We start from the raw sequence: 9,976 nt of genomic DNA, 5'->3' as shown, positions 1-9,976 counted from the left end.
TGAAATTCATGGAGGCTTGGTTTTTTGGTTTTTTGCTTTTTGCTTTGTGGAAAGGAAAACACAAGCTACTTTGTTTTCATTTTACTTTCCACAATTTCAAAAGCTGATAACAACCCACAGCTTTGACATTAGGAGAAAAGTTAAATCAATTATTATGTGAATTTACACCATTTTATAATACTTTGGAAAAACATAATAATTTCATCTACTTATTAGTTTTTACTAATACAATAACCCTGAAAGTTGCCATAATTAGCCCTGTTTTACATGTAAGGATCTGAAATCTGAAAAGGAAATAAGTGACTTAGATCACTCAGATAATATACGGAGCCCAAATTCTAACCCAGATGCGTCGATTTCGGAATTACGTAGCCATTAGATTATTATATTCTTGGACTCAGCAGGGGCTATGTCACTCATTCAAGAGATACGTATGGGGATCAATGGTTTCCAGGGACAAAACTCACATTGTCCAGTTGCTGCTGTTTTTTGTCCATGGAGTGACGGATCAGGGGGTCCTAGCTAAATGAATTGCTGTCAGGTCAGCTCCCCCACTTCACCCATCAGATCCAGGATTCACGAGCATAGTCTGGGACCCAGGCTTCCAAGGGGGGGGGGCTGGTGTAATGAGATACATCTTTTTGTCCCCAGTGAATTAAAGATGGGGAAGCTCCAGGGATACCACATGGTTCCCCATAAATCCCCCATCTCAATGCACAGGTTATATATTACCTGCTCCCAGAAGAACACCAAACTAGAGAGCACACCAAGAGCTTGTACTTTTTAAAAACTTCAATCTGGTTGCAAAACAATTTATGTTCAGTCAAGACATTGTAGAAAAATAGAGATAGTGAAATTTACACCCCCCAGGACACCCCCGCTTCCTAGATCAGAGATAACGACTGTCCACGTTTGAGTGAATATCATTCTGATTTTCTTTGTCATTCACAAAAATGAAGATTTTGTTGCCTTTATCTTGGATAACTGCTCCTAAGATTAACTTGACAAGTGAGAAACAAAGAATAACCACCACACTATTTTACAAGCAATTTGCTCACTCATTCGTTCATTCAAACATTCTCGAGTGTGTGTTGTATGCAGTTCTGGCTTCTGGGAAATAGTAGTGGACAAACTCAGTGGCCTTTATGGCTCGGAGAGAAAGAGGCACATGCAGGAGTACAGTTTGTGACAAGCACCCTGTAGGAAATGAATAGAATGGAGGAAGTAAGGGGGTGTGAGAGATGTTTATGGGCTAGACCTTGAACAGGTCAGAGAGGACTTTTCTGAGAATGTAGTCCTCACATGAAGAGAACGATGTCTAATGCAACCTGGTCACCTCCAAAGTTACTATATAGGAATAGCTGTTTGTCGCTGAAATCCACGCTTCAATTGTGTTATTAGTTGGCGTGGGTAGATTCTCAAAGCAAGCAAAGATCATAGAGGTGATTTCATCTAACACTTTCAACTTATAAGGGATGAAAATGAGGTCAAGGGAGTGACTTAGCCAGAGTCGCGTTACAGGCAAATAACAGAACCATGTTCAGAGGCTAAATTTCTTGACCCACAAATCCTGTCTCTCTTATTGTAACACACAGCTCCTTTTACAGAAGAGTAACAAAGAAATGTTGCTCTCTGTAGCTCCCATGGATACACTGTAATCAAATGTAATCACCTGCATGATCTTATTTTCCTGATGCGAGTCTAGGGTGAAAGAAAGAACGTTTTAGTGTTACATGATGTCTGATGTCTTTTTTTTTTTTCTCCTTTCACTTGCTGTGTGATTCGGAAAAGCCGCTTAATCCTTCTGAGCTGTAGTTGCCTTATTTAGGAAACGAGGATGCTTAGTAAATATGGTTATTATACCAAAGTTTGAATAGGGAAAGTAGTAAGACAGTACAGGGGGAAAATGGCACATCTAGTGATAACATTTCAATCTTCCAGGCAAGGGGAGTAGAGTAGAATTTGGTGAGGGCTGGGTTTTTCTTTCACCTGAATAAGGCTCTGGTTAGGAACAGAAACCCCGGGTCAGTTCGTGGAGAAACCTGGGGGACCAAGTCAGTGGGTCAAAGCCATCTTGCTGTGGTTTTTCTTTTTAAGACACCAAACCTTCCGGTTTTCTTCAGGGCTTCTTTTAGTATGCTTTATTTGTTGCATTATAAACTATGTGGTCGTGGTTTCATTTTTACCATGTAAACTGGATTATCCCACTGCAAATCTCCCTGGGGTTCTTGGAAAAATGTCTAAAACTGATAAGAAGCAGGACATTTTTAAGGAAAAACCCAACTAAGAGATTATTGAAAGTTTTACATAGCTTGTAGAGGATTTAGGAAGGTCTTAACTGCCTCTTTAGAAAGATCAGCTTAAAGCTTGTTTTATGTCTCAGGGGACTGCATGGGGGACTTAAGTTTTTAGACCATGGGGACAGACTGGAATAAGCCTAAATTTTCTAAAAAGATTTTATTTCTTTGAGGGAGAGAGAAAGAGAGCAAGAGCAGGGGGGAGCAGCAGAGGCAGAGGGAGAAACAGGCTCCCCGCTGAGCAGGGAGCTCCATGTGGGGCTGGATCCCAGGACCCTGGGACCATGACGTGAGCCAAAGGCAGACTGACCGAGCCCCCCAGGCGCCCCTGGGATAAGCCTAAATTTTGATGCCTTGGAGCCTTCAGCTAGGACGCTCATCAGGCAGGCTTCTCTTTTTCTAACCCAGCCAGGTTGCCACAGACCAAGCAGAAGTGGCTTGATCTGGGGAGAAAATGCGGGCTCCGTCCAGAGGGGTAGGCTCACACTGTCCCCAGATACCGGTCTTCAGCTGGAGGCTGAAGGCTCTGTCTTCCAGCCCCGGGCAGGCATTTCTGTCCATAAGAAGACAGTCTTCCTGCAGCTTGGTGGCAACAGCATTCCCAGACGGGTGGGCAAAGGAGCCCGCGACAGAGGCTCCAAGAGGGAGCCTCACCCAGAGGAAAGAAACACGGCAAAGCCACCTCCCTTCCCTCTTGCTTCTTCAAAGGATCTTTTCTTTCTTCTTTCTTCCTTTCCTTTTTAAAGAAGATATGAGTTAGTATTGAATGTGGCAAGAAGGGAAATGAGTAGGGGCGCCTGGGTGGCACAGCGGTTAAGCGTCTGCCTTCGGCTCAGGGCGTGATCCCAGTGTTATGGATCGAGCCCCACATCAGGCTCCTCCGCTATGAGCCTGCTTCTTCCTCTCCCACTCCCCCTGCTTGTGTTCCCTCTCTCGCTGGCTGTCTCTCTCTCTGTCAAATAAATAAATAAAAAATCTTTAAAAAAAAAAAAAAAGAAGGGAAATGAGTATTTCTGCACCGGTGACTCTATGTCTGAGTACGTGGGCTCGTTAGGGTCTAAGGTCATAGAACTCAATATTAAAGTTGGTTCTACAATCAAAATACACAGACGCGAATCCATAGAACTCTTTGTAACCCGAGTAAAAAAATTAGTATAAGCAAATTTAGCAAATAGGGCTATTATTATTAGTAGTAGTATTATTCTGAATATGGTGAAATAGCACTAGCCCATTCTCTTGGGAGAAAAGTAACTCTAGCAATCACTAGGTCACGTGAGGTGTTTTTCATGTGGTATAACAACCTCTTCAGAAAAGTGTAGACTTCCATGGAATCACACACATAGTGATGGTCTTCAATGGAGGTTTTCAAGTTACAGCACACCTGACAGCTTGTAAAAAATGCAGGTTCCTGAATCCCACCGCTAGGAAGTCTGATTACATAAATCTGCAGGTAAAGCCCAGAACTCCTGTATTGTCATAATCTCGCCAAATGCTCCAGAGGCAAGAATCAGGTCCTTGGACCAACAATAGAAAGCCCAGCCTCTCAAAAAAAAGAAAAAACCCTCAGGCTAGAGTAGAGGAAGTCAAAGGGCAGCCACAGTGGTGTCACATTCCAAAAGCTGATGTTCACACATTTTCAAAGCATTTGTTTGCAAGCATTTGTAGGTGAGATTAAATCTAATTGACCATTCATGTTCCCCAAACGGCAGCAATCGCTTAGGAAAAAAAAATCTTACAGGAAAGGGAAAAGTTGTCAATCCTACTCATTGACATAAAGCACTCCAGAGGGTGGTGAAGAAGGTTCAGAGCTCTTTCCATTAACGCAACTCTAGCTCAGAGCTCTAGGTAATTCACTGAATAGAAGACATTCTTATAGTCCTGGTGGAAATGTTCCCTATGATTTCAGGCTTGTCCAGAAGTCCTCTGTGTATTCTAAAGTGCCTGAATTACTTTCTTTGAGGATCTTTGATGGTTTTTTTGGGGGGAGTATTTTTTTTATTTTTTAAAGATTTTATTTATTTATTTGTCAGAGAGAGAAAGTACAAACAGAGGGAGCAGCAGGCAGAGGGAGAAGCAGATTCCCCGCTAAGCAGAGAGCCCGGTGCGGGACATGATCCCAGGACTCTGGGATCATGACCTGAGCTGAAGGCAGACGCTTAACCAACCGAGCCACCCAGGCATCCCTGGGTTTTTTCAACTATTTTTAAAATACTCTCTTTTTCCTTCAGAGAGAGGAGGAGAGAGACACACAGAGATGGACCAGACTGGGATTGGGGGGTCACTCTGACCACTATTCTACTTTTACTTACAGACTTTTTTTTTTAACCCCAAGCTAATTGTTTAATTTCGCTGTGCCTCAGTTTCTTCACCCATAAAATGAGACATGATAATATCTTGTTTGATCAATTCTGAGATAAACATTTTCCCCCAATTTTAAAGTCTCTGAAATCAAAGTGTGCCTCACCATGACACCGAGAAAGCATTGTGTCCTAGGTTAACTGGCAGCATTTTTCTTAGCAGTGCACAAAAGAAAGGAGTGTTTTAGAATGATGGGTCTCTTAGACTAGATGAAATATAATAATAGCTCTATCCCAGGGTTTTGTGGGGGGTTAACTGAGTCAAGAAACAAAATGTTTAGGGGCGCCTGGGTGGCTCAGTCCTTGAGCGTCTGTATTCAGCTTGGGTCATGATCCTGGGTTCCTGGGATCGAGCCCCGGCATCGGGCTCCCTGCTCCACTGGGAAGCCTGCTTCTTCCTCTCCCACTCCCCCTGCTTGTGTTCCCTCTCTCGCTGGCTCTCTCTCTCTCTCTGTCAAATAAATAAATAAATAAAATCTTTAAAAAAAAAAAGAAAAAGAAACAAAATGCTTAGAACCATGACCAGCTGGTATTATTCACTTAATAAACTAATCTATTAGTATTCTAATCTGTGGATGGATTATAAATTAACTAGTGTCTTCTTGTTGAAGCTTTAGATTGTCTCCAGTATCCCTACATTATATACTGCCTTGAATGTAAACTTTTATGTGCGTCTCTAATCCTAGAAGTGGAATTACTAGGTCAACAAGTATGAACATATTGAGGGGATGGAGTGTAATCACAGTGACTAGAAAGTCCGTCAAACGTGGGTTAGAGTTATTACTTTGTGGTCTTGGTCATTTTACTTAATCTTTCTACATCTGTTTTTGCATCTATAAAATAAGGATGATAACAACACTCACAGGCATATTGTGAGGTTTAAATAAGATGACGCGATTAGACGCAACACAGCACGGGCTCCTAGTGAGTTCCAGCTCAGCGTAAGCTATTTTTATTAGGACACTGGGACACCCGCAGCAACGCATGGCCTCATGCTGCTTGGAAGGAGTGTGACCACAACTTCTCAACAGTGTCCCCGTGTGGCCATAATGGGAACAGCAGTAGCAGAAAATAGTGTGTAGTCAGAAATTATCAGATTGATCAATTCTTCCGGTGGTGTTGACAGGACTGTCTATTTGGAAGGCAGAAGCCTGAGTCTAGGATTCGTGCATGATCCGAGATAGACAGACTCAGGAGATAGTGAACGTTGCCAATCAATATGAGGGCCTGAGCGATTGCTTTAAATATTGAAAGATGGGGGCGCCTGGGTGGCTCAGTCAGTTAAGCGTCTGCCTTCGTTCGCTCCTGATCCCAGGGTCTTTGGATCGAGCCCTGCATCGGGCTCCCTGCTCAGCGCAAAGCCTGCTTCTCCCTCTCCCACTCCCCCTGCTTGTGTTCCCTCTCTCACTGTGTCTCTCTCTCTGTCAAATAAATAAAATCTTTAAATAAATAAATAAATAAATAAATAAATAAATAAATAAATATTGAAAGACGATCTCATTTAGATCTCATATATGAACTGATGAAGAATTCAACATCATTTCTAGGGATACATCATAGGAACAGCCTATCTCTCTGCATAATATAACCATGAAAAATCACTTTGGTAATTTTATTTGGGCCATATAAATCCTGGCAAACTCTCAAGACTGAATTTTAGTGAATGGTTGGGATTGGCAGGCTGATAGCCAAGCTATTATTCGTGAAAAGCCTCTCAGCCTGAACTTCTGGACAAATCGGATGCTTAGAGCTTAGAAAGACAATCAGAAGTGATCATATAATGAGCACGCTGAATATATTCAACAGCTGGCCTGTCAGGTAATGGATTTACATATTTCATTCATTTTATTTCAGAGAACACCACGTCACTCTTAATTCTGTGGTTTCTACAATTTACTCTTAAAGATTAAATAAAAGAAATATGATTTAAAAATAAGCCTTTACTATCTTAAGTATATGAATGTCTAGAAGTATAGAGCTGTAAGTGACAGTTTTGAAAAATTACTATCAGTAGCAAAACCATAAAAGATGTGGATGTAGATGGTCAGCTTGAATTCTAATAAAATTAGAATATATAATTATGAAGGTTTAAATGATTTTTTTTTTTACAGATTTTTTATTTATTTATTCGACAGAGATAGAGACAGCCAGCGAGAGAGGGAACACAGCAGGGGGAGTGGGAGAGGAAGAAGCAGGCTCATAGCAGAGGAGCCTGATGTGGGGCTCGAGCCCAGAACGCCGGGATCACGCCCTGAGCCGAAGGCAGGCGCTTAACCGCTGTGCCACCCAGGCGCCCCAATGATTTTTAACTATAATTTGTCTTTAGGAATTTATTTAATCACTTAATTAACAAGTGATATGGAAGCTCTAACATGTTTTATGGTACTTGCTTTCTTTCCCCTAAATATGCATGGTACAAAATTTAAAAGGGGCAAAAATGTAGATAATGAAAAGTCATTCTCCCCGGCTCCCCTGGTAATTAGATATTCAATTTCTCTCCTTTGAAGCAAAGGGTAGATCTGAAGGCATTTTACATTTTTAATTAAAAAGTGTTTTAAATCTTTAAAATAGAATTCAGAATTACAACATGTTTTTAAATATTTAAAAATTCAAAGGAACAAAAGGTATAAATAATCCCCTTCTCACGGTTGGTTGCATCTCTGAAGTCAGTCAGAGCTACCAGGTTTTTTGTGTATCCTTCCAGAAATAGTTTGTATATATGCAAGCCATATGTGTGTGTGCATACAGTGTCTTACCCTTTGTTTGCTTTACTTGGCAATTTGGTTTCAGATCAGTAAATAAAGATCCTCCTCATTCATTTAGGCTGTTATCTCTCACTGTAAGAAAGCACCTCCAAGATCGAGCAAGTGTATACAATACATTTATAAAAGTAGAACTGATGGATCAAAGGTTTCATGCATTTGCAGTTCTGATAAGTATTGCGGAACTATCTGAAGGACACTCTAAAAAGTTGTTCTTTAAGTACTTAAAAGGAACTCAGCTATAGTTACATTTTAATTTTCACTGCAAATCCTGGTTTCATGTAACAGAAAGGTAACTGTAGTCTAATCTCTGTCCAAACTATCTTTTTTTTTTTTAAGATTTTATTTATTTATTCGACAGAGATAGAGACAGCCAGCGAGAGAGGGAACACAAAGGGGGAGTGGGAGAGGAAGAAGCAGGCTCATAGCAGAAGAGCCTGATGTGGGGCTCGATCCCAGATCACCAGGATCACGCCCTGAGCCGAAGGCAGACGCCTAACCACTGTGCCACCCAGGCGCCCCCTGTCCAAACTATCTTAACCCAAATGGATAGAATATTAATACATTCTTTAAGTTTTAAAGCATGTAAAATTATAAAAAGTCTGTTTTCTTTAAGGGAGTAAATGGAAGAAAAGGATAACCAGATTGGTTAAAATGAAAAGCAACAGGCAAGCTTATGAATATACATCCTTTGTTAGCACAAGTGTGTTTAAAATTTTTTTGTTCATGATTCAATGAATTGCGAACCTACTATGTTCTTACTGCAGGAGAAACAGGATGAATAAGTCACAGTCCCTGCTATCAAATTGCTCACAAACTTGAGTGCGTGTGCTGAGTGTTTACCACTCTCATCAGTTACACTGGCTCCCTCCTTCCCTCTTCACCGCACCATACCTTTTGGGGAACATCTGCTTTCTACTTCTTTACCCTTTTTAGCATTTACTGTAGGCTGAAGTAATCGACTGACTAGTCTGTTTTCCTCAGCAGAGAATGGACTCCATGCGGGCGGAAACACTTGCTATAAGAAACTCTTTGTTTTTTTTATTATTTTTGTTTTGTTTTGTTTTGCGAGTGAGAGTGCACAAGCAGGGGGAGGGGCAGAGGGAGAGGAAGAGAGGGAATCTCAAGCAGGCTCCACACTCAGCACAGAGCTGGATGTGGGGCTCGATCTCAGGACCCTGAGATCATGACCTGAGCCAAAATCAAGAGTCCGACGCCCACTGAGCCCACCCAGGCACCCCAAGAAACTCCTGATGTAAGTCTTGTATAACCTTAAGTACTGGCACATAATTTTAAGGAAATAGATCTTAACTGAATTCTAAGTCTTTGTGCTATGATGAAACAGAAGATCCCATGTTCCTCTTTCTGCAGTTTAGCAGACACAAGGGACAAAAGCAAGATGTTGAATTCTTTTCCTTAAGGACACCAGAGCAGATTCCTGGTAGAGGTAGGACTAGAATGCAGCCTCCTGACTCCCAGGACAGTGCTCTTTTCACTGATGTTCAGTTCATATTCAGGGACTGCCCTTGTGCCAGGCGCTAGGCGCTAGGCTGAGCCTGGAGGTGCAGAGCTATGAGATGAGCTCTTTGGAATGAATGAATGAATGAATGAATGAATGAATGAATGAATGAATGAATGAAATGAATAAAAATATATATCTCTGTTTACCTCATAACTAAGTCAGTCTTTCTACATGGATTAGTCTAAAGCAAGTGAAAGGGGTTTGTGAGTTTTCTTCGCTAATGTGAAATGAAAGGCTGGGCAAAGTCAATCACTTCATTTACTAAGGGCCATTTCCCCACAGGGGTCTCCCCTTATTAGATGATGTGATTGCACTAGAAAGCAGTGAAAATGTTCAGTTAAGTCTTTTACTGAACACCCAGGCATTTAATAAAGGAGCTCAAAAAGTCTCCAGCATTAGAGCTGTACCTCTCAGTTGAGAGGCCAGGAATCTCGGGCATCTGGGGAGAGGGGGAGAACATCAGAACCATTGGATTGGGGGCGCCTGGGTGGCACAGCGGTTAAGCGTCTGCCTTTGGCTCAGGGCGTGATCCCGGCGTTGTGGGATCAAGCCCCACATCAGGCTCCTCCGCTATGAGCCTGCTTCTTCCTCTCCCACTCCCCCTGCCTGTGTTCCCTCTCTCGCTGGCTGTCTCTATCTCTGTCGAATAAATAAATAAAAAATCTTTAAAAAAAAAAAAAGAACCATTGGATTGCCAATCCAATTTTACTCAAAGTTGATTGGAAAGGAAAAATAAAGTAATTCAACTGTATAGTGAGAAAAGCATTATTTTTCTACTGTTTCAAATACATAAATATTGTAGAGAATGCAAAATTTCCTTGATCTTAAAGATAAAAGATAATTTCACAGAAATTGAAAAATTGCATTGGTGTATACCTTTCAAAAGTTCCAGTGCTTCTGAGTTTGCTTTTCTCTGCTAGTAAAATTTTCCCCGGCACCTCTGCTTGCTGAGCTGTTCTTAGCTGATATATTTGGCTTTGAATATGAAAATCCTTCTTGGTGACTCGAACAGGAAACCAGGATCTGAAAAGACATGAG

This window comes from Ursus americanus, chromosome 31 (genome assembly GCF_024610735.1).
Source record: "Ursus americanus isolate L20-20 chromosome 31, mUrsAme1.1.p, whole genome shotgun sequence".
Classification (NCBI taxonomy): domain Eukaryota; kingdom Metazoa; phylum Chordata; class Mammalia; order Carnivora; family Ursidae; genus Ursus; species Ursus americanus.
Note: the sequence above shows the minus strand (reverse complement) of the source record.